Below are 26,254 nucleotides of genomic sequence, written 5' to 3'. Positions count from 1 at the left end.
GGATCAAGAAGAAAGGTAAGCTCCATGTTTGTCAGAAATTTCCTGTGGTAGTAGGAAGATCACTGGTTTAGGATTCAGGAATTCAGGAATCTCAGCCAAGCATCTCAACTCTCTCTGAGCCTGGGTCCCTCATCTTTTAAAAGGAGACTAATAATAGGAGCACTAGTGGAAAGATCAACTTTCTGAGCCTCAGTTTCTCCATCTGTCATGTGAGATAGTTGTATTGATAAAGGGAAGGCTGGTAGGTACCTTGAGGGCCAAATAGAAATAATTGCTAGTGGCTGCTAAGAGCATGTCCTAAGAAGGATGCTACAGTGATATCCTGGCCCAGAGGGACAGCTCCGTGATTAATTAAAGTCAGGCCATGGGCCAGCCTGGATTTCTTCTCATCGTAATATTCATGGCCTTAACAGAGGCACAAACTATTAAGGAAGAGAGAAAGGTAAATGGGGGAGTGAGGATTTAGGATGTTATACCTGAAGTGCATTCAAATCCGAAGAGCATAACTAGACTGTGATCAAATGTCCTGGAGCTCAAAGGATCTTTGTGGGTCCGGTGAAGCCATCAGAGAACAGTAAATATATATTTTAGGTTGATGTGCTGACCTCCAGAGATGATTATCACTGTTTTACACACAAGGACAAAGACGCTATCAAATATGATGGTACACGTCACAATACCTTAAAAGCTCTGAAATGAATAATCAAATGTAAGACAACATTACTGCCCCTACAGCTCAACAGACCAAGTTGTTCTTACTGTGACAGCAGTTGCTAAAGAGACATTTGACCTAATTTTTCAAATACATTGGGACTTGTCATGGGCCATGACAATACTCTTATGCCTAGTACGGTGCTCAACACAGTGAGCGGTATAATATTTATTCAGTTAATGAATGTATCTTAGTTTAATTTTATATGTGGGAAATTTTAACTGGAGATGGGTACACTTAAACATTGTCCAAATGTTGCATATCCTCATAACTCTTAGCCCAATCAGTTAACATTTAAACCTGTATTATTCAAAAATCATCTAAATTGTCACTTCACACCCATTAAGATAGCTATTATTAAATTTTTAAAATAACAAGTGTTGATGAGGATGTGAAGAAATTGGAATCCTTATACGTTGCTGGTAAGAATGTAAAATGATGCAGCAGCTGCGGAAAAGAGTTGGCATTTCCTCATAAACTTAAACATAGAATCAGCATATGATCTAGAAATTCCACTTTGGGCTATATATCCAAAATATTTGAAAGCAGGGACTCAAACAGATATTTGTACCACATGTTAATAGCAGCATTATTCACAATAGCCAAAAGGTGGAAACAACCCAAATGCCCATCGATGGATGAATGGATAAACAAAATGTGGCATACATATACAATGCAATAATATTTAATCTTCAGCTCTGGCTAGCAGTTATTAAACAAATTTGTTATTAAACAAATTTCTTCCTCAGAAAAGTACATTTTTTTTGTTTGAAATAGACTTAATATATACCCTTCACAACTCAGATGGGATGTAAAAATCACTATTGGACATTCAGAGTACATATTTAGAAGTGTTGATTTATTTGATATTGTTTTTGAAGCATCATCAAAAAAATTGAATGAATTAGTTTGTTGTTTTATTTATCAGATATTGAAACAGATATTGCCAAAGCCATTAGAAGAGAAACCTCAAATTCAAGTGGTTAATTAATAATATTTGCCAATATTATCAAAAAGCAAAAGCTTTTACTTGTATTACCAAATGAAGGAGGAAGCACATACAGACTGTCTATCATTCTTAAGTAACAAAAATATAATGTAATGATAATGTTTTAAAAAATCAACTTACATTTATATAGCATTTTCCCATAAATACATTCATGTATGCTGGCATATATACTTTTTTATACAAAAATATCTTAATATTCTGTATGTAAAATAATATCTATTAATTATCACTGTAATGACAAATGGGAAATTTTTTAAACTGTATTAGCTACTTCAATGAAGGCAATACAGGACACTTGAAATGTTGAATTACGCTTCCAACTCAGGGTTTTCCTTGTTATTTTATAGACTGGAAAAGAAAGCAAGGTTTCCTTTGCATTTTTAACCTTCAGGTTTTCAAATTAAAGTATATTGGGCTAAAGGAGGAAAAATTCCAGTCCATACCTGGAGAAAAAGCATAGTGTGAAAGTTAGATCCTCTTCATGAATCCAGGTAAGGAATGAAATTTGGGCGATTACTGTAATTCACCAGAAACTTTATGTCTACTTCTCAGTTGACTCCACAGCAAGGCAATGAGATGGGTACTACCATGTCAATTGTACAGATAGGTAAACTGAGCCTCCAAAGGGCCAAATACATGTACATGACCTCACAGCCAGTAAATTACGGAGCCTGTGCTCTTTCCACACTGTAAGTGCATATCCTGAGAGGCATTAGGGAGGTAATACAGGCTATGCTAGATTTATAAACATTTTTTAAGATCAATATGTGCTTGGTAGCAAATAATTTTTATTAGAAGTCCTATATTATAATACTAAATTATATATATATAATACTATGGAGTTATTATAACTATATAGAGTTGACCTTGAACAACACTTTTGAACTGTGTGAGTCCACTTATAAGAGGATTTTTTTTCAACAGTAAATTCTACACAGTCCTCGGTTGGTTGAATCTGCAGATTCAGAACGACAAATAAGGAGGAGCCTCCTTTATGAAAGGCTGACTATAAGTTACATGCAGGGTGTTGACTGCACAGAGGGTCGACTCCCCTAACCCCCTACCCCCGTTGTTCAAGGGTCAACTGTATATATGTTATATGTGTATATACAGATATACACATATAGCATAATAATATATGTCTATATTATTATACTATTATGGATTTTTAATTTGAATTAAGTTTAAATATGCCAATTTAATTTAAATTTGTTAATTTTATTTACATATGCTAAATCCAATCTATTAATTGAATAAGTTTCTGGATATATACAAAAATATATGTAGACATAATCCTTCAAAGGATTGACAATTTAATGTGGAAGATAGAAAATTGATTCTAATGTAGGCAAATTGGGTTAAGTGCTATGATAGAGATATAAACAAAGTCATTAGTATGTAATAGAAAAAATTCATATAGATGTGTTATTCAACAAAGCATTTAAAAAAATAATTTTTAAAAACTGATAAATGAAAATTATGATTTTATATATGGAATGGCCTTGATGGCTATGGATTGAGAATATAACTTGGACTATAAAGAAATTCTGAGGAGAATTAGTCTTCACATCTATGAAAGTGAGTAGCAAGTTTATCTGCACTGAGGATGGGGTAAGTACAAACTTGTTTTAACTACAGTGAGGAATTTTTGACAGGGAGGAAAAAGCGCTTTCTGAGATATATATATATGGGTGTGTGTGTGACTTTGTAATGTGAGGAGTCATTATTCAAGAATAATAATAACCCAGTGCTTTTTATTTGGTAATATGCTCTCATGTATATTATTTCCTCACTAGTTTTGCTGTCAAGTAGGTATGGCTAGTATTTTATCTTCTTTTTTTTTTAATAGACCAATTAATCAAGGCTAACCTACTCATCAAGGTTTATATAGCTGGTAAATAATGAACGCAAGCCTGAAATCTAGGATTCCTTAGTCTAAAGTTTGTAAATTTCCTATTGTAGAGTCCAAATTCAATTTAAATGTAGTTCTGCTCAGAGGGAGGGAAATGGGTGAGAAATGCAGAATTTTATTGATGAAAAATTTAGAAATTGTCTTCAGGAGTTGCAAACTCAATGCCTTGCAGGGCCAGACAGGTAGTGTAAATAGTGAAGCAGCTGGTTATAAGTTGGAGGGAGTGCATGTTCTGTGAAGCAGTCAGCACAGTCTGGGTTAAGCCTCAGTAACAAAGAATTCCCAAATCTAAGTGACTTAGCATGTGATACCCATTATATTGGACAGAGAAGAGAAAATTTGGCAAGTCGCACACTGGCTTGCTAAAGTAGCTAAAGGCTACTCTGGAGTGACACATGCGCTTCCATTTGATGCTCATGGTCATGCCTAATTCCAAGTAGGAGTTGAGGGGAAGAGGACAGAGGAAGTGCTGTCCTACCATGTTTCAGAAAGTGATGACAGAAATATTTAGTGAGGGGATGCAGGCTCCCCTCGTGTCACCAAATATTCAGTTCATTCTCCTTTTTACACAAAAAAAATACATTCTCATCACTAAGGGAGACAGCCCCAGAATCCCATTTTGTCAAAGTATCAAGCTAAAAGTCTATACCCTCTGGGTGACCTGTGAAGTCTCTACTTCAGTCCCAGATGTCTTCTTGCAATCTGGAGATCTTTGAACTAAAAAGTTAAACCTGCCCCCTCTGCATATCAACACACACTGGGGGCTGGGGGAGAAAAACAGCAATGAACACTCCTGCAATGAAAAATTGCAGGAGTTGGACAGCAAACACTGGTTTATAGATATGCTGAAATCCCATGATGCAGATATTTGCAAGAACTACCTTCATTGAAGATGGGGGTATTCTTTGGTTAAACACTGATTCTACTCCTTAGAAGAAACTCTCAAGGCCCTTGCTCTCTGTAGTCCTTGGTTCTGCTTTCTGAAAGGTTCTTCTTCACCTACTATCTTTATCCACATGCATAGTAGCCATTGGGGAATACACCCTCTTTGGGGCTGAGTAGCTTTCTCAGACCACTTCCTGAACACAGAAAATTTCAGGACCCAAGGATTAGGTTAATATTTATATGATCACAGATTGTTTAGTACATGCTGAAAGTTTCTTTGGCTGTAAGTCTCACAAGAACTTACTAGGTGTATTAGTCATGGTTCTCCAGAGAAACAGAACCAATAAGACGTATATGTAAAGAGAACGAGGATTTATTACAAGGAATTGGCTCACACAGTTATGGGGGCTGAAAAATCCCACAATCTGCACACAGAAAGCTGGAGGACCAGGAGAGCCAGTGATGTAGTTACAGTCTGAATCCAAAGTCCCGAGAACCAGGAGGACCAATGGTGTAAATTCCAGCCCAAAAGCCAGCAAGCTCAAGACCCAGAATGAACCATTGTTTCAGTTCAAGTCTGAAGGCAGAAAAAAAAGGATATCCCAGCTCAAGACAGTCAGACAGAGGAAGTTCCCTCTTATTAGAGGGATGATTTGCCTTTTTGTTTTATTCAGGCCTTCAACTAATTGGATGAGGCCCACTCACATTAGGGAGGGCAATCTGCTTTACTCAGTCTACACATTCAAATGCTAATCTTATCCAAAAACACTCTCACAGATACACCTGGAATAATGTTTGACCAAATATCTGGGCACTCTCTGGGGCAGTCAAGTGGACACATAAAATTAACCATCACAATAGTACTACCTGCATTTTTTTTCCCAGTTATAATTCCTAGATTATGTTTTCATGTATGTGTGTGGTTTGTGTGCGTTTGCTTTCTCAACCCCATGATTCTCACTTTTGTTTTCTTGATTTATGTGTGGGTACCTTAAGTACAGCAAGCTTCAGTGAAAAGCCATTGTCACCTCTTCTCTGAGCAATTTTGTTTAATTGAGGGATTTACTGGATACCACAACAGTACTCTGAGATATCTTATTCCAATCATATTCTTGATTTGATCCTTGTAATAAGGCTGAGTTCTAACCAATATTTGGTTTTCAAAAGCCTTTTTGGTTTTATGTTTTAGTCATTGGGGTTAAGAAGCAGTTGTCTTTTCCAAACCTACAAATACATGGATTTCATTATTCTTTCTATTCTCTTTTATTTCTTTTTGAAAACTGGCCAATTGTCAGAGCTCATTTCTTTCATGTGATAGCTCAGTATTACCGTTCTATTTTCCTACTTCTTCCTCCAGTTACTGCAGATAATATTTTCACCAAATGTTTGCCATTGAATAAGATAGAAGACCATCCCTCCAGCTTTTGATATCAGTTTCCTTACCACCTGCCAAATGACCACTAAGAAAATGTAACATATATTCAGTAATGGTCATTGTCGTTGTTTTTGGTGGTGTTGTAATGTAGAATGCACTAATTTCTATAGCATTCAGCACAGGTGAGGTTATGCTGCTATAACAAAAACCACCACCATTTTAGAAATTTGTAACAATATAAGACTATTTTCTGCTGAGACTACATGTTTGCTGTGGGGTGGCTGTGGGCTCTGTTCCACATTCTTCACTCCTGGACCCAGACTGACAATGCAGCCACCATCCCAAACACTGCCACTTGCCATGACAGAGGAAAACAAGAATGAGTCTAATTGTGCACTGGCTCCCAAACATTTGCTGTGTGTTTAATTGGCCAAAGCAACTCACACAGATACAAATAAATCCTAAGGAGTGAATAAGGGCAATTTAATTGTGTGCCAGAGGAAGATAAGTGGAAATATTTGCTTAATAGTAGTATTGATTACCACACACTTCCTAACTGTATACATAAACTGACTTTTATAAGTCCTCGGTTTGGATGTGAGTTTTCAGTTTCTAGTCCTCTGTCTAGACACACATTCACATTTTTACAGATAAGATAACTGAAACTCTGAGGATTTATACAAAGAAACTCAGCAAGTGGGTTTCAGGACATAATCCTCACTAAATTGCACAGAGCAGTGTGTTGTTTTAGAAAAGCCCAGGCTTTGGTTTCAATATGAACTGGGTTCAAGTCTCAACTACACAACTATGTTTCTGAGTTTATGTAGCTAAGTTAGTTTACCTCTCTGAACTTCATGTTCTACATTTGCCAAATAGAAAGATATTAGAGCTTGCTATCCTGCATGAGCTGTTGTAAAGATAAAGCTTAAAAACTTATTGGAGGTGCTTCAACAATTCTACGTTAAATTAACATTTGTTGCTGGAGTGTGTCATTTTGGTGTAGACAAGTCAGGTCTTGCTAGTTGAGCTTACACTTTCAAGGACCTCCTAAGCAAAATGTGATTGCTCTTGGCATGTGTGTGTTTTTGAAGTCTTAGTCTTTAGGAAGTAACAGATCGTCTCATGAGAAGAGAGACTCAATTAGGCAACTAAGCAACAAAGAGGATTTTTTTGTGCTCCATAGTAAAGGCTCAGTGTGACTTCAAATGTTTGCTTGGGGAAAGAAATCAGAGAACAAAATGCCACTTGGAGCCAGAATCCTTTATTGTCTCCAAGCTCAAGGATCTCTGAAAACTGATTCTCCAAGGACTGCCCTTCAGTTTGACTGAAGAGTGTACTGACTATGCTAATTCCCAAAGGAACTTACTCAACTCATGAAATTTGATGGGTGGGAGTCAAAATGAAATGATGCTGGGCTGCATCCTGATCTCTCTAGAAAAATCCATTTAAACTTTTTAAGAGTTAAGAATGAGGTACTTTCTTCTGAATTAACTGAATGTTTCAGTCTGAAAGCAGTGGTTCTCATACCACTCCATAACCTTCCCTTAAGAATTAGTTGAGGAGTGAATTAGAACACTATGATTCCAAGATTCAGCCACCAAATTCCAAGAATTTGATTTGATGGTTTGGGGATCTGGCCTGGAAAGCTGTATGCATGCAGATCATGATTTGAGAAATTCTGGACCTGCATCTCCCGATTTTGGCTGCATATTAGAATCACCTGCCCAGTTCTTAAAATTGAACTGTGCCTGGGCTCCATCCCAAATATTTGAGAATTTCTGAGGGTGGGGGCCCAGGCACAGGAATTTTTTTAAAGCACCCAAGTGATTCTAATGTGTAGCCAGGGTTGAGAACCTCTGTATCTGGTCTAAAGAGATCTCTGTCAGGTTAAAGATGCCATGCCAGTGTCCTGAAAGATATTTGACAGGATAGGTTTCTCTTTATTTTTAGTATCACAGAAAATTAGAGTAGAAGGTATCTAATAGGACTAAGGTTTTTCAACTTAGAAGGTCTGCATTGTTCTAACAGGGGCAAAAAAGGGTCAAGAAAGGAAATTTCCAGACCACACTCTGGAAAAAAATGGTGCAAAGCCAACACCACTTCCCAGTCAGATCCATGCAGATCCTACCAATCTTTCAACACTAACAAATCCCTAAACCCTCCTTCCACTCTTCATTTCTGTCCTCCTGGTTCTCCAAACTTGCCTTTCTGTGTGCAAATTCCTGCCCTCACCAGGGGTCTGCAAGCCCATTCTTTTTTTTTTTTTTAAGTTCAAATGCATTTTTTTTTTAATTTATGCATATACTTTTTAAAATAGATCTTTATTGGAATATAATTGCTTCACAATACTGTGTTAGCTTCTGCTGTACAACAAAGTGAATCAGCCATATGCATACATATATCCCCATATCCCTTTCCTCTTGAGCCTCCCTCTCACCCTCTCTATCCCACCCCTCTAGGTCGTTGAAAAGCACAGAGCTGATCTCCCTGTGCTATGCAGCAGCTTCCCACTAGCTATTTTAAATCTGGTAATGTATATATGTCGCTGCTACTCTCATTCCATAGACCATTTTTCTCTCAACCAACTCTTCTACCAGGTCTCTGCAAAGCCTTTTAAGTTGTAAATTGAACTCCTAAAAGCTCATTCCTTTCTATAGATGTTCTGCTGCCATCTCATCCTAACTGCAATTTGGATTTTCCCTAGCCACACATCTCCCTAAAAAGCATCTCCAAAGGAGATCATTACTCCTATTCTCACCCTTTGAGTTACAATTCACACACTTATTGCACTGCACTGAAGCTTTCAGATAATTATTACAGGGCTCTCATCTCTCAGTGAGTGAAATTTTCTGATTTAAATTGCACACCCATCATCTCAACATTGTATTCAACTGATCTCTTCCCTAAAACTTTGTGTTTAACTCAACATATACTGAGCATCTTTAAAAAGCTAGGTACCAGGATAGGCACTGTAAATAAGCATAATAGGATTTAAATTCTTTTTCTTTGAATTTTATTTTATTTTAATACAGAAGGTTCTTATTAGTTATCTATTTTATACATATTAGTGTATATATGTCAATCCCAATCTCCCAATTCATCCCACCACCACCACACCACCACTTTCGCCCTTTGGTGTCCATATGTTTATTCTCTACAACTGTGTCTCTATTTCTGCCTTGCAAACCAGTTCATCTGTACCATTATTCTAGATTCCACATATATGTGTTAATATTTGTTTTTCTCTTTCTGACTTACTTCACTCTGTAGGACAGTCTCTAGGATCATCCACATCTCTACAAAAGACCCAATTTTGTTCCTTTTTATGGCTGAGTAATATTCCATTCTATATATGTACCACATCTTCTTTATGCATTCATCTGTCGATGGACATTCATCTGTCGATGTCCTGGCTATTGTAAATAGAGCTGCAATGAACATGTTGATACATGACTCTTTTTGAATTATGGCCTTCTCAGGGTATATGCCCAGTAGTGGGATTGCTGGGTCATATGGTACTTCTGTTTTTAGTTTTTTAAGGAACCTCCATACTGTTCTGCATAGTGGCTGTATCATTTTATATTCCCACCAACAGTGCAAGAGGGTTCCCTTTTCTCCACATCCTCTCCAGCATTTATTGTTTGTAGCTTTTTGATGATGGCCATTCTGACCGGTGGGAGGTGATAACTCATTGTAGTTTTGTTTTTTTTTTTAACATCTTTATTGGAGTATTATTGCTTTACAATGGTGTGTTAGTTTCTGCTTTATAACAAAGTGAATCATCTATACATATACATATATCCCCATATCTCCTCCCTCTTGTGTCTCCCCCCCACCCTCCTGATCCCACCCCTCTAGGTGGTCACAAAGCACCAAGCTGATCTCCCTGTGCTATGTGGCTGCTTCCCACTAGCTATCTATTTTACATTTCGTAGTATATATAAGTATATGCCACTCTCTCACTTCATCCCAGCTTACCCTTCTCCCTCCCCATGTCCTCAAGTCCATTTTCTGCGTCTGGGTCTTTATTTCTGTCCTGCCCCTACGTTCTTCAGAACCATTTTTTTTTTTTTTTACATTCCATATATATATGTTAACATACGGTATTTGTTTTTCTCTCTCTGACTTACTTCACTCTGTATGAGAGACTCTAAGTCCATCCACCTCACTACAAATAACTCAATTTCGTTTCTTTTTATGGCTGAGTAATATTCCACTGCATATATGTGCCACATCTTCTTTATCCATTCATCTGTCGATGGACACATAGGTTGCTTCCATGTCCTGGCTACTGTACGTAGAGCTGCAATGAACATTGTGGTACATGACTCTTTTTGAATTATGGTTTTCTCAGGTTACATGCCCAGTAGTGGGATTGCTGGGTCATATGGTAGTTCTATTTTTAGTTTTTTAAGGAACCTCCATACTGTTCTGCATAACGGCTGTATCATTTTACATTCCCACCAACAGTGCAAGAGGGTTCCCTTTTCTCCACACCCTCTCCAGCATTTATTGTTTGTAGATTTTTTGATGATGGCCATTCTGACTGGTATGAGATGATACCTCATTGTAGCATTGATTTGCATTTTTCTAATGATTAGTGATGTTGAGCATCCTTTCATGTGATTGTTGGCAATATATATCTATATATCTTCTTTGGAGAAATGCCTGTTTAGGTCTTCTGCCTATTTTTTGACTGGGTTGTTTGTTTTTTTAATATTGAGCTGCATGAGTTGTTTATATATTTTGGAATTTAATGCTTTGTCCATTGATTCATTTGCAAATATTATCTCCCATTCTGAGGGTTGTCTTTTTGACTTGTTTATACTTTCCTTTGCTGTGCAAAAGGTTTTAAGTTTCATTAGGTCCCATTTGTTTATTTTTGTTTTTATTTCCATTACTCTGGGAGGCAGGTCAAAAAAGATCTTGCTGTGATTTATGTAAAACAGTGTTCTTCCAAGAGTTTTATACTGTCTGATCTTACATTTAGGTCTTGAATCCATTTTGAGTTTACTTTTGTGTATGGTGTTAAGGAGTGCTCTAATTTCATTCTTTTACATGTAGCTTCCAGTTTTCCCAGCACCACTTATTGAAGAGACTGTCTCTTCTTCACTGTATATCCTTGCTTCCTTTGTCATAGATTAGTTGACCATAGGTGCATGCGTTTATATCTGGGCTTTCGATATTTCTGTTTTTGTACCAGTACCATACTGTCTTGATTACTGTAGCTTTGTAGTATAGTCTGAAGTCAATGAGTCTGATTTCTCCAGCTCTGTTTTTTTTCCCTCAAGATTGTTTTGGCTATTTGGGGTCTTTCTTGTCTCCATGCAAATTTTAAGATTTTTTTTTTTGGTTCTGTAAAAAGTGCCATTGGTAACTTGATAGGGATTGCATTGAATCTGTAGATTTCTTTGGGTAGTATAGTCATTTTCACAGTATTGATTCTTCCAATCCAAGAACATGGTATATCTCTCCATCTCTTTGTGTCATCTTTAATTTCTTTCATCAGTGTCTTATAGTTTTCTGAGTAAAGGTCTTTAACCTCCTTAGGTAGGTTTATTCCTAGCTATTTTATTCTTTTTGTTGTAGTGCTGAATGGGATTGTTTCCTTAATTTCTCTTTCTGATCTTTCATTGCTAGTGTGTAGGAATGCAAGTGATTACTGCGCATTAATTTTGTATCCTGCAACTTTACCAAATTCATTGATTAGCTCTAGTACTTTTCTGGTGGCATCTTTAGGATTATCTACATATATTATCATGTCATCTGTGAAGAGTGAGAGTTTTACATCTTCTTTTCCAATTTGGATTCCTTTTATTTCTTTTTCTTCTCTGATTTCTCAGACTAGGACTTCCAAAACTATGTTGAATAAAAGTGGAGAGAGTGGACATCCTTTTCTTTTTCCTGATCTTAGAGGAAATGCTTTCAGTGTTTCACCATTGAGAATGATGTTTTCTGTGGGTTTGTAGTATATGGTGTTTATTATGTTGAGGTAGGTTCACCTCTGTGCCCAAATTCTGGAGAGTTTTTATCATAAATCGGTGTTGAATTTTGTCAAAAGCTTTTTCTGTATCTATTGAGATGATCATATGGTTTTTATTCTTCAATTTGTTAATATGGTGTATCCCATTGATTGATTTGCATATATTGAAGAATCTTTGCATCCCTGGGATAAATCCCACTTGATCATGATGTACGATCCTTTTAATGTGTTGTTGGATTCTGTTTGCTAGTATTTTGTTGAGGATTTTTGCATCTATATTCATCAGTGATATTGGTCTGTAATTTTCTTTTTTTGTAGTATCTTTGCCTGGTTTTGGTATCAGGGTGATGGTGGCCTCATAGAATGAGTTTGGGAGTGTTCCTTCCTTGGCAATTTTTTGGAAGAGTTTGAGAAGGATGGGTGTTAGCTCTTCTCTAAATGTTTGATAAAATTCAACTGTGTAACCATCTGGTCCTGGACTTTTGTTTGTTGGAAGATTTTTAATCACAGTTTCAATTTCATTACTTGTGATTGGTCTGCTCAAATTTTCTATTTCTTCCTGGTTCAGTCTTGGAAGGTTATAACTTTCTAAGAATTTGTCCATTTCTTGCAGGTTGTCCATTTTATTCACATAGAGTTGCTTGTAGTAGTCTCTTAATGTGCTATTTCTGAGGTGTCCATTGTAACTTCTCCTTTTTCATTTCTAATTTTATAGATTTGAGTCCTCTCCCTCTTTTTCTTGATGAGTCTGGCTAAAGGTTTATTAATTTCAATTTTCTTCTCAAAGAACCAGCTTTTACTTTTATTGATCTTTGCTATTGTTTTCTTTGTTTCTATTTCAATTATTTCTGCTCTGATCTTTATGATTTCTTTCCTTCTACTAATTTAGGATTTTGTTTGTTCTTCTTTCTCTAGCTCCTTTAGGTGTAAGGTTCAATTGTTTATTTGAGATTTTTCTTATTTCTTGAGGTAGGATTGCATTGCTATAAACTTTCCTCTTAGAACTGCTTTTGCTGCATCCCATAGGTTTTGGATTGTTGTGTTTTAATTGTCATTGGTCTCTAGTTATTTTTGATTTCCTCTTTGATTTCTTCAGTGATCTCTTGGTTATTTAGTAACGTATTGTTTAGCCTCCATGTGTTTGTGTTTTTTACGTTCTTTTCCCTTTATTTCTAATCTCATAGCACTGTGGTTGGAAAAGATGCTTGATACGATTTCAATTTTCTTAAATTTACGGAGGCTTGATTTGTGACCCAAGATGTGATCTATCCTCGAGAATGTTCCATGTGCACTTGAAAAGAAAGTGTAATCTGCTATTTTTGGATGGAATGTCCTATAAATATCAGTTAAATCTGTCTGGTCTATTGTGTCATTTAAAGCTTGTGTTTCCTTATTAATTTTCATTTTGGATGATCTGTCCATTGGTGTGTGTGAGGTGTTATAGTCCCCCACTATTATTGTGTTACTGTCGATTTCCTCATTTATAGTTGTTAGCATTAGCCTTATGTATTGAGGTGCTCCTATGTTGGGTGCATAAATATTTATAATTGTTATATCTTCCTCTTGGTTTGATCCCTTGATCATTATGTATGGTCCTTCCTTGTCTCTTGTAACATTCTTTATTTTAAAGTCTATTTTATCTGATATGAGTATTACTGCTCCAACTTTCTTTTGATTTCCATTGGCATGGAATATCTTTTTCCAGCCCCTCACTTTCAGTCTGCACGTGTCCCTAGGTCTGAATTGTGTCTCTTGTAGACAGCATATATATGTGTCTTGTTTTTTATCCATTCAGCGAGCCTGTGACTTTTGGTTGGAGCATTTAATCCATCCACATTTAAGGTGATTATCGATATGTATGTTCCTGTTACTATTTTCTTAACTGTTTTGGGTTTGTTTTTGTAGGTCCTTTTCTTCTCTTGTGTTTCCCACTTAGAGAAGTTCCTTTAGCGTTTGTTGTTGAGCTGGTTGGTGGTGCTGAATTATCTTAACTTTTGCTTGTCTGTAAAGCTTTTGATTTCTCCGTCAAATCTGAATGAGATCCTTGCTGGGTAGAATAATCTTGGTTGTATGTTCTTCCCTTTCGTCACTTTAAATACATCATGCCACTCCCTTCTGGCTTGTAGAATTTCTGCTGAGAAATCAGCTTTTAACCTTATGGGAGTTCCCTTGTATGTTATTTGTCAGTTTTCCCTTGTTGCTTTTAATAATTTTTCTTTGTCTTTAATTTTTGTCAGTTTGATTCTATGTATCTTGGTGTGTTTCTCCTTGGGTTTATACTTCCTGGGACTCTCTGCACTTTCTGGACTATTTCTTTTCCCACCTTAGGGAAGTGTTTGACTATAATCTCTTCAAATATTTTCTCAGGTCCGTTCTCTCTCTCTTCTCCTTCTAGGCCCCCTATAATGCAAATGTTTGTGTGTTTAATGTTGTCCCAGAGGTCTCTTAGGCTGACTTCATTTCTTTGCAGTCTTTTTCTTTATTCTGTTCCACGACAGTGAATTCCACCATTCTGTCTTCCAGGTCACTTATCTGTTCTTCAGCCTCAGTTATTCTGCTAATGATTTCTTCTAGTGTATTTTTCATTTCAGTTATTGTATTGTTCATCTCTGTTTGTTTGTTCTTTAATTCTTCTAGGTCTTTGTTAAACATTTCTTGCATCTTCTCGATCTTTGCCTCCAGTCTTTTTCCAAGGTCCTGGATCATCTTCACTACCATTATTCTGAATTCTTTTTCTGGAAGGTCACCTATTTCCACTTCATTTAGGTTTTTTGTTTGTTTGTTTGTTTTATCTTGTTCCTTCATCTGGTACATAGTCCTCTGCTTTTTCATTTTTTCTATCTTTCTGTGAATGTGGTTTTCATTCCACAGGCTGCAGGATTGCAGTTCGTCTTGCTTCTGCCCTCTGGTGAATGAGGCTAAGAGTCTTTTGCAAGCTTCCTGTTGGGAGGGACTGGTGGTGAGTAGAGCTGGGTGTTGCTCTGGTGGGCAGAGCTCAGTAAAACTTTAATCTGCTTGTCTGCTGATGGGTGGGGCTGAGTTCCCTCCCTGTTGTTTTTTTGGCCTGAGGTGACCCAGCACTGGAGGCTCCAGGCTGTTTGGTGGGGCTAAGGGCAGACTCCAGCAGGGCTCATGCCAAGGAGTACCTCCCAGAACTTCTGCTGCCAGTGTCCTTGTCCCCTCAGTGAGCCACAGCCAGTCCCCGCCTCTGCAGAAGACTCTCCAACACTAGCAGGTAGGTCTGGTTCATTCTCCTATGGGGTCACTGCTCCTTACCCCTGGGTCCTGATGTGCTCACTACTTTGTGTGTGCCCTCCAATAGTGGAGTCCCTGTTTCCCCCAGTCCTGTTGAAGTCCTGCAATCAAATCCCACTGGACTTCAAAGTCTAATTCTCTGGGAATTCCCCCTCCTGTTCCCAGACCCTCAGGTTGAAAAGCCTGACGTGGGGCTCAAAACCTTCACTCCAGTGGGTGGACTTCTGTGGTATAATTGTTTTCCAATTTGTGAGTCACCCACCCAGTGGTCACGGGATTTGATTTTATTGTGGTTGTGCCCCTCTTACCATCTCGTTGTGGCTTCTCCTTTGTCTTTGGATGTGGGGTGTCTTTTTTGGTGAGTTCCAGTGTCTTCCTGTTGATGATTGTTCAGCAGTTAGTTGTGATTCCAGTGCTCTCACAAGAGGGAGTGAGCACACATCTTTCTACTCTGCCTTCTGGAACCAATCTCAAGATTTATATTCTTAATGATAGGGAAGGAAACTGAGTCTCAGTGAGGTATGATTTGTCAAGTAAATGAGATGGAGAGGCAGAATCTGAGCTTAGATCTGTTTGAATGCAAAGTGCAAGCTCTTGATATCAGTTTATTTTTAAATTAGTTATTTATTTATTATTAAATATTTCAGAAATACACAAAGATTTTGTAGACAGATAGGTTAGGGAGTGTCCAGAGGAAGAGAACCAGATATAGTTTTCTTGACATAAGAGAAATTTAGGCCTAAGGCACTTTGTGATCCAAGCCTGGCCACAATGCCCACCATACAGAAGAACAGGTCTCAGTAGTTAATGATTTTAAGGGAACAAAAGAATGTAAGAACAAACGGCTATTACCAAGCCAGGAAAATAATGTAATCATATCAGAGACAATAAATCAGTCACAAGGACTCCCAGTTCTTTTTCAAAGGTAAAGGTTAGCCTGAAGCACATTTCTGAGCTGTTTTGAAGGGTTTAGACCCTCTTGAGTATTTAACCACCAGAGTAACTGGAGCCAGAATTGATAATCCTGGTCTTTGCTGGTCTTCGAGACTTCAATCAACTAGAGCCTGGACTATGTCAATCTAGAATGACCTTGGCCTCAGTTCCATGCTGACATCTCCTCTTCACCATGCAAGCACAGGTAGGACTCACTCTACCTGGATGACTATACCCACCCCTCAAGAATATGCATGCACTCTTAGCTTAAAACTTCCCCAATTTTGCTGTGTGGAGAGACACGGCTTTAGAAAATAACCCCAGTGTTCTCCTTACTTGTTGCAAGTAATAAAATACTTCCTTCTCCCATTCTTTGACTTGGTTATGCATTTGACTTGACACCCACCAAGAGGTAAACCCAGTTTTCAGGTAACAGTATAACATGTAATAGAATGAACATCTGAGTACTGGCCACTTTGCTTAAGAAATACAACATTAAAAATACACTTGAAAGCCCTATAGATACCAATCTAATTGCATTCGCATCACTCATCTTCCACCCCCAAAGCTGACAACAGATAGAGCTGGAGTTGGAATGGCTCTTCAGAGTTGTCTCCAATTGAGATAAGAGGCCAGGCTTTTGTACCCCTGCATTTTTTCAAGTTCTCATGAAATATATATGCAACTTAACTTTATATGAGGCCTTAAAGTGACTTATATTGTGGCTCTATTTCATCATGCACTATAAAATAACAAATTAGGAAGTCATTGGTGGAGGGGGGACTTTTTCTGGAGAAGCCTGAGGCAGCATGGTTTGACAGAATGTTAATTTCTTTGGGATTTTCCAGAACACAATAAGAGTGTAAATTTTAGTTTTAAACCTGTGTGGGGCTAGATCTTGGAATTTTAATGTTCTTACATGTTCTTCAGCTGATGCTTATAAAGAATTATGGAATGGTTTGAAAACCACTGCCATAATACTGAAGCATCCAATTAATTCAGAAGAAAGTACCTCATTCCTAACCCTTATAAAGTTTGATGAATTTCCCAGGAGGGATAAAAATGAAGAATAACATCACTTAATTTGACTCTCACCCATAAAATTCCATGAGTTCAATGTGCTCCTTTGAGATTTAGTATAGTCAGCATGCTTTTCAGTCTAATCTAAGAGTGGTCCTTGGAGAACTTGTTTTCATGCCTGGGGTCACTGAGATAGATGTCCTTCCACATCCCTTCATTGTTGTGGATCAAAGAATCCCATTAATAAGGATCTAGCCTACCATTTGAGTACAGATATATATCTCTGTTGGAATAAATGTGCTTGAGGGAGGACAGACAATGAAATTCCCAAGGAAATTCATTCCGAGACAAGAAGTTTGAGTGGTCTGGACTAAGTGGCAAGAACAGAATATAAAGTAGCTGGTAGTTCCAGCTTTGGTATGAGGTGGGCCTGGCTGTCTGACTCTCTCTTGATCTAGTCCCCTCTCCACCCCCCAGCCCCAGAGCACCTGTGTGCCATGAGAAGCAGAGATCACCAGCTGAAAAGAACCATGTCCCAGGTGCCCATCAGCTTTGCTGTGGTTGACCACTCTGAAAGAGCTGGCAATAACAGAAGCATGGTGGAGAGGGAGGGGTTCCTGAAGATAAGTGGTCTGGATGGGGCAGCAGTGAAGCCATCAGCCTGCCATCCTCATTCATGTGGGAACACACCCTCATGCCTCACCCCTGTCCTCATCTCAGACTTTCATGACCCTTCCCTGGTGCTTTTGGAAGAAGTAACTTGTGTGGATATTCCAGGAAAAGAGTGAATATCATGCAGTCTGGGCTTGTGTCAATCAGATTTTGTGGAACATTTTACTCACTAGTGAATTAAACCTGGAACATACTGGCTAACATTTAATCCAAGATTATTCTGAATTCTTTTGCAGTCCCCACATATATCAAATTTGAAATCACTACTCCTAGGGAATGTTAAGGCTAGTGGAAATAAAGCCATCTATTGTGCTCTTTCCCAACCTACAGCTTCTCTCCATCTTCAGGCACTGTCATCTTCTGTTCTTCTATTAGGTGAGAGAGTTGTTTTTCTTCTCCTTTTCAGGAGGATAGTCCCTCTTGTCATGCCTTCCCATTTGCCTCCTTTAGGATCTTTTTCTACTAATAATTCCCTTTCTCTTGCACATTAAATTTTTCTCTTCTTTTCTGGCAATTTTCCTCTGCTAATACATATGTTTAAGCCTATAGATCCTAAAAGCAAACAACAGACCAAAATGAAAGGCTTCATCCACTCATAGAGTAGGAGTTCCTTGGATACTGGTGAAACCAAGCAGGACTCTGTGGGGCTCCTGGGCATGGACGCCTTTCAAACAGTTGCTAATCAAGGAAGTGAGGTGATGAAGAGACATGGGAGGAGCAGCCAAGAAACAATAGTGCAGTCTTGCAGCAGGGTCCTGGTTCTGCTTCAAGGGATACACATAACAATATCCTTGAGCTCTTTACAGAACTAAAATCCCCAACAAATGGAAGGTGTTAGCATTTTTCATTCCAGAGAAGATCATAGTTTGATAACCTCGATAAGTTCATCAAGAGACCACCTAAGTCCAGATTAAAGGAACCAGAGAAGCTCATTAGGACAAGACCACCTGAGGTCAAATTAAAGAAGTGCAGGCCCTGCACACACCCTAATCCTTATCAGCAACCCCACCCTTGAACCATTGCTATAAAACTCTTCACCAAATCCTCCCAAGTTGGGACACACAGTTTTTGAGGGGCACAAGCCCCCTGTATCCCCCTTTGCCTGGCAAAACAATAAAGCTATTCTTTTCTACTTCACCCAAAATTCTGTCTCCAAGATTCAATCCAGCACCAGTGCACAGAGGCCAAGTTTTCGGCATCACTGGTAACCACTTCATTATTCATTCTCCCTATGGTTTCCCTTCTTAAAAAGACTAGTGAGGGACCCCATCCCAGTCATATGCCACAGGGTAGAGTGAGGGATCCAAAGTGTTCATGCCTTTTATCCACAGTTGTGGTAAAACACAGAGTCACCAAAGCCAAGGGTTGGTCCAGGAATTAATTGAAGTGCATACCAGGAAGAAATCCAATAGCCAGTTTCCCAAATTTGAAAGATGCCATTCTAAAGTAGAGGTAAGTTCAAATGGGTACCAGCCAGAAAGCCCAGGTGGTCCTGAGAGTGCAGTTCAGGAGAACAGCAGTAATTCTGGAGCCAGTGTGGAGCTACTACTGCACGTGATTTGTCCCTGGCGTCCAGGCTTTCAGGTGCCCATCCAAGATCATTAAAGGTAAAACAAGAAGTAGGCAAGAAAGGGAATATTGGAACTTGAACTTTGGGCTTTTGTTGCTATTTCTATTTTTCTGCTAAGAAAGACTCAAGTCCAAGACTCAGGTGGTCCATGTTCACATGTGCATGTATCAGCTGATTCATTGACAGGCATGTGGATGGCAAGCAAGAGGGTTGGCTAAAGGTTAATCCTGACTATTAATGACTCCTACATTTTAATTTTTTTCTTAACCTTTTTATCTAGATCTTCTCTCTAGAATCAAGATGCATCTCCCTTTAACCTGCTCAGTGCTCTAATGGTTACATTTTGTAAAATTCCTCCCTTTCTTGCCCAGAAGATATGAATGAAAAGGATTCACAAGTGCTAACATCATTGAAAATGTGAATTCTGAGAAGAGGAGGGATACCAGAGGCCTGATCCTCTCAATGAAAACTATTATAAATATCCCTAAAAAGAAAAACATTCAGATTTAAACAAGCAAACACATATACGGCAATAGCACCCAAATTCTACTTGGGGTAAGATCTTATGTAGGAATAATTTTAGTTCTCAAGGCTGCTTTAGTCTAGGAAAAATAACTGAATCTACATACCTTCTCTCTTTTTATTTCAAAGAGATAATCTCTATTTTCCCCTCGTCAAAACTTTCAACAAGCCACTGTTCTTCTAAACGTACTTACCTGTCAGCAGCGGGCTTTGATTCCTGTGGCGTTGATCTTCAGCTCAGACACGAGCTTATTTTTGAAAAACAAAAGTACATGTTAGTGCATCTTAGCTGCCAGGGTTTCTGCTCATTTTCTCTGAAAGCACAGATTCCTCACCTCCGAGCATCAGTCTCACTCTCAGCAGGCCTTATTATTCAAAATGCATAATCTCCTCTTCCATTATCAGAAAACTGCTTGGAGAAAAACAGACATTTTTAACTTGCCCGTTCCTTCACAGCCCCACTCAGCTTTCTCTGCTGGTGGCGACTGAAAAACTCCTTGGTGAGACCAAGTTCGGAGTCTGTTAATGTCGCTGATGGGGGGCTCTTCTGAGCACCTGTTACCAGGTGTGCTCCCTGCCACTGTGCCTTTCTAGGGGGGGCTGATGACAAGGGCATCTCAAAACTTCTTTTTCTTATAACAAGATATTGAATATAGTTCCCTGTGCTACACAGTAGGACCTTGTTGTTTATCTACTTTATATGCAGTAGTGTGTATATGTTAATCCCAAATTCCTACTATCCCTCCTCCCCCGTTTCCCCTTTCATAACCATAAGTTTGTTTTCTATGTCTGTAAGTCTGTTTCTGTTTTGTAAATAAGTTCACTTGTATCATTTTTAGATTCCACAAATAAGTGATATCATAAAATATTTGTCTTTGTCTGACTTACTATCTTAGTATAATAATCTCTAGGTCCATCCATGTTGCTGCAAGTGGCATTATTTCATTCTTTTTATGGCTATTATTCCATATTCTTCTTTTAGTGAGGGTTCAAGAGTACCTCAGAGATTCGTGTTGCCTGACAAAATGTAGCAGCATGAGACTAGATGGGCTGAAAAGCTGAGTGCTTTTAAAACGGAAATTGTAGGAGTGTGGGAAGGTATGGAAAAGAACTGCAAAAAATGTTTAAAATCTCTCTCCTCCTCTCTCTGTCTCTGTCTCTCTCTTGTTTTCCACCTCCTCCCACCCCACCCTACATTATTCATTTTTCTAAAATCTATATATTGTATGGAGATGCCAAGAATGAGTCAGAACCCAATTTAAATTTTTGAGTTCCCTTCTCACAGGAAGAGATAAGCTATTTAAAATCTTTCCTTGGATCTGCCCTCCGTCCCTTCTGGACCTCTGGACCCAACATTTGTACAAATTACTTTCCCTCTCTTACTCATTTTAGCTACCTAATTTTTCTGATTCTTATCATCAGCAAGCTTCTTTCCCCATGACCAAATCAAATGATAACCTCTGCTGACCCCAACTTCATGTAAGGCTGTGAGTGTATGTGTGTTTGTGGATTCGAAGGATATAAAACTGTATAGGAAAATCTCTATTCCCACATTATTTCTGAGTTTAGTGAAGGGTGGTTACATGAACTAATCCTTACATGAGTACCAGGAGGGAAGCACCATTATCATGGTACTTGATACAGGAAGTACATGAGGAAATGGGGGCTCACACAGTTTAAGGGATGTATCGCTACTCATGCTTAGAGCCATATTTTGAATTTGTTTGCTGATTGCAAAACATTTGCTTTTTCCCATTCACCATACTGTTCTAAGGGATACGTACACAAAGTTAAACACAGGAGGGCAAGTTGAAAATCACAGTTCAAGGAAACAGTCGCTCTCATAACGCTTCTTGTACACACTTCAATGCCAGAGGATTGGCACAGGCAACAGTCCCTACAGTTCACGTGTTTAATCCCCACATTGGCATCAGCTACAGCAGTGAAGATGGGAAGGAGGAAAGAAATGTGAAGACCTATTCAGAGGGAGTGATCCAAGACTAAAGGATGCATAGAAAGCTTTTCTCAAACAAAAGTTGACCAAGAAGTTATTTTGTTTTGTTTTGTTTTGTTTTGTTTTTCTGTGTCTCAGAACGTTAAACTGCACAGAGAATGAGACAGTAGATAGCAAAGAAAATTTACATTAAAGAAAAATGGATTTCTGGTTTTTTCATCAAAACACATGTTATTGTTTCTAGTAGTCACTCGATATAAGAAATAAAGTTATAGAAATACCCTTGATGGAATCCCTGCTTCAACAACTGTAAACTCAAGAGACTGAGAACATTTTCCAACTGTCGTAATTTTTCTGATAAACAGAATTGATCCATCTACTGGTCTAGGCTCAGAGCACACCAGCAGGTAAACCAACATCAGGCGTCAGTACAGGGAGAAGATAGGAGGTGCTTTATGGTGTCTGGGATTAAACCAGTTGGCTTTCTTAAAATAATTTTCAAGTAAATTACATCAAAGCATTTATTATTCAATTATTTAATGCCTACATGAGCTAGACCTGGTGATAAAACAGTCAAAAAGACAGATATGTAGTAGATTAACTAATGATCTTTCAAAGATGTCTATGATCTAATCCCTTGTGAATATCTTATATTACGTGGAAAAGGTACTTTACAGATGTGATTAAGGCTAATGGCCTAGAAATGTAAATAGTCTGTTTGGGCTGCATTAACAAGATACCAGAGACCTGGTGACTTAAACAACAGAAATTCATTTTCTCACAGTTCTAAAGGCTGGAAGTCCAAGATCAATGTGCCATCACGGTTGGTTTCTGGTGAGACCTCTCTTCATGGTTTGTAGAAAGCTGCTGTCTCACTGTGTCCTCACATGGCCTCTTCTCTGTGTGTGCTCAAAGAGAGAGAAAGAGATCTCTGATGTCTCTTCTTCTTCTTGTAAGGACCCCAGGCCTATCAAGTGAGGGCTCCAGCTTTATGGCAGGATTTAACTTCCTTGAAGCCCCTATCTCCAAATACAGTCACATTGGAGGTTTGGGATTGAACATACGAGTTTTGGGGAAGCACAAATCAGTCCATAACAAATAATATCCTAAGTTATCCAGGTGGGTCAAATCTAATCACATGAGCCCTTAAAAGCAGAGACTCTTCTTTGGCTGAAGTCAGAAAGATGGAGTGGAAAAGGAAGGCAGGAGAGATTTGAAGCATCAGAGGAATTCAACCTGCTATAGTTGGCTTTGAAGATGGAAGGGGCCATGAGCCATAGAATGTAGGTGACTTTTAGAAGAAAAGAATGACCATTGTGTCAGGAACTCAGTCCTATAACCACAAGGAACTGAATTCTGTCAACAACCTGAATAAGCCTGGAAGTATATTATCTCCCTGAGCCTCCAGAAAGGAGTACATACAGCTCTGCTGACACCTTAATTTCAGCTTTTGAGACTCAGAGCAGGGAAACCAGCTGAATCCACTGGATTTCTGATGTACAGAACTGTGAGACAATAAATTTGTGTTGTTATAGCCTGCAAAGTTTGTAGCAACATGTTATAGCAGCAACAGAAAACTAATATAGATATGATCCCTTCTCTCTTAGAGCTTATATTCTAGTGAGCAAGATAACAATAGAGTAAGTTGACAAAATAATTGCAAAATGTAAAATAATTGCTCTGTGAAAAGTAAGCAAACAGATGAAACAGAGAATGTCCTAGGGGACCTATGTTTTAAGATCTGTTGGTAAAAGTGATATTTACGCTGACCAAAAGGAAGAGGAAGAGCTAGCTGCTCAAAGAACCAGAACAAGAGCATCCCATGCAGAGGGAACAGACATGCGAAGGCCTTGAGGTGTGAGAGAGCTCAGGGTATTCAAGAAAATGAAAGATGTTCAGAAGTTTGTGCACAACAAAGGACAGAATTTCGAAAAATGAAGTTGCAAAGATAGACTGAGCAGAAAGAATGTGGTGCTTTTTAAAACATGATTAGAAATTTGGATTTTATTCTAAGTACTGTAGGAAATCCTTGTAAGCTTTTAAAAGGAGAAGAGTGCTATGAGGATGGGATTCTGAAACAGAAAAAAGGACATAAGTAGAAAAACTGGAGAAATTCCAGAAATGACCTTAGTTTAGTTAATAGCGTTAATTTCTTGGTTTTGATCATTGTATCATAGTTATGTAAGGTGTTGACATTAGAAGAAACTTGGTGAACTATTTATGGGAACTCTCTGTACAATGAGAGTTGTATATGTTTGCAACACTTCTGCAAGTCTAAAAGTATTTCAAAGTAAAAGGTTAGAAGGAAAAAGAATGTCATGACCCACTTTTAATTTAGGAAGATCATTCTCAGTTCTCAGCTGGAGGAAAGGTTGTAAATGCCAAAGAGTGAGTGTGAATGTGTGAAAACCAGTTAGGAAACTAACTCAGTCATCCAAGTAAGAGACAATGAAGCAGAGAACTTGGTCAGGGGCAAGTTCAAAAATCTGTTTTTGAAGTAGAATCCCCAGGATTTGATGAAGAATGACGTGTATGTGCGTGTCACAAGCAAGAGTGCACGTGTGTGCATCCGTGTATCCGTTGTTGGGATAAGCAGTGAAGGAGGAATGGGAGAAATCAAGTTTTAGGTTTCTAGCCTGAGAAATTAGGTAAGGGCCTCATTTACTAATGAGAAGTTTGCAGAGTGTGGGGAGAAAGAAATATGAATTTTTAAGGTTAATGGGCCTCAAAATGAGGATATCAAGGGTGCTGAAACTCTAAGGTGAGGTCTGGACTGGAGATGTGTGTCAGGTGGCTACAAGCAGCAACGTGATATTTACATGCTGCTCTCTTGTGGTAGGAGGTAAGAGGCATATGCTTCTTATAAACGACCAGGAGACATAACGTACAAGAGAGAATCTCTTAAGTTCGGACCAGTGGACTCATGCTAGAGGGTCGAAGATTGTCCACTAGAAAGAGAATGCTTTTAACTTTTCACTGTGCCTGCCTTTTTGCTTTCTCGGTAAAATTACTATCAGAAATGCCATGATATCACAGCTCTGCTAGGCAGAATCAAGAAAAAGAAAGTATTTGTTAATGCTTGAGTCAGAGTAAAACTGGGAGAGTGATGGCAGGTGAATCAAGACTATGGACCATCTATGGAAAGGACTCTGGGAACAGAAATTTTGTCAGCATTTTGAGCTAGGGGCTTCTCTTTTCAGTGACCACTTCTAATACGTGCATACATACATACATAAAATGGATAGATAGATAGGTAGATAGATAGAGAGAGAGAGAGAGAGAGAGAGAGCGATAGATAGATTTATAAAATATATATGTGTGTGTGTACATTTATATTTTTATTTACCTAAAACAAGTCAGCTATTTCTTCATACCAGACAGTCTGGCACAGAGGTTGTGGCATCTGAAAATCATTGCTGAGTGTCTTAATCAGAAAATCCATAAAGGAATTTCCAGGCAACATATTTGAACGCAAAGTGTAAGAAATTTTATATTAGTCCCCCAAATCAAGGCACTGAGATCGGACGCTTCTTAGTGAAGCATTAGTGAAGCATTGATAAGGTCTCAACTAGGATGAGAGCCATGTGAGAGGATGGGAAAATGTGCACACTTACAGACAAACGTGTATCGAAGCCAATGGTGAAGGAGAATCCCCCTCACTTCCCTTTTTTCTTAGAATTATTGCATAAAACATTCATTGATCTCTAGTCCAGACTTACAGAGTTCAATTCCTGTCTCCCTCTTTCAGCACAACGCGTGAGCTTAAGCATTAATAAGAGACTATCCAGAGGCCAGAGACAAAACCTGGACCACATTTCCACGTAGCTTGGATTGTGTTGCAAAATGGATAGTCTGAACTTCTTGGTTAGTTTGTCCAGTTGATACATAAGAAACACATATTCCTTTTAATTATTTTTTTTAAAAACTGGATTTTAGATATTTTGCATAATATAATATGCTACAAATACCCTTTCTGATATAACAAATACATATCTATTATTAAAGAAAGTATAATTAATTTCACTGGCATGAATTTAATTTTGTTTTCCAATTGGAAATATATTCCAAATAAATTTATATTTTTCAGTTTGATTTAGAAACTTGAAGACAGAATATCCTTTACTGCACAAGTGTCTTAGTTTTCATTTAAATCTATTGAGAAAAATACGGGCTGGGAATGTTAGATTACAACCCTAACCCATGACTCTACAAGGTTGCACCTAGTACTCCCTTGCTACGGAGCAGGAAGTTCCATTGTGCGATAACTAGAGATGCTTGTACGATCCAGTTCTCGACAGTTGCAACTGCTGTTGCTTTCCGCTATAGATGCCTAATTTACCCTGAGAGTGGTCCAGCTTTCGGCTGCTGGGCAGTGTGTCCAACCCCAGTGATCTACTACTCCCAGCATCAATTTCTTTGCTGTTGACCACAGCTGCACGGGTACATAATAGT

This window comes from Eubalaena glacialis, chromosome 1, assembly GCF_028564815.1.
Source record: "Eubalaena glacialis isolate mEubGla1 chromosome 1, mEubGla1.1.hap2.+ XY, whole genome shotgun sequence".
NCBI classification, from domain to species: Eukaryota; Metazoa; Chordata; class Mammalia; order Artiodactyla; family Balaenidae; genus Eubalaena; species Eubalaena glacialis.
The sequence above is the reverse complement of the archived record's forward strand: the minus strand, read 5'-3'. Positions refer to the sequence as shown.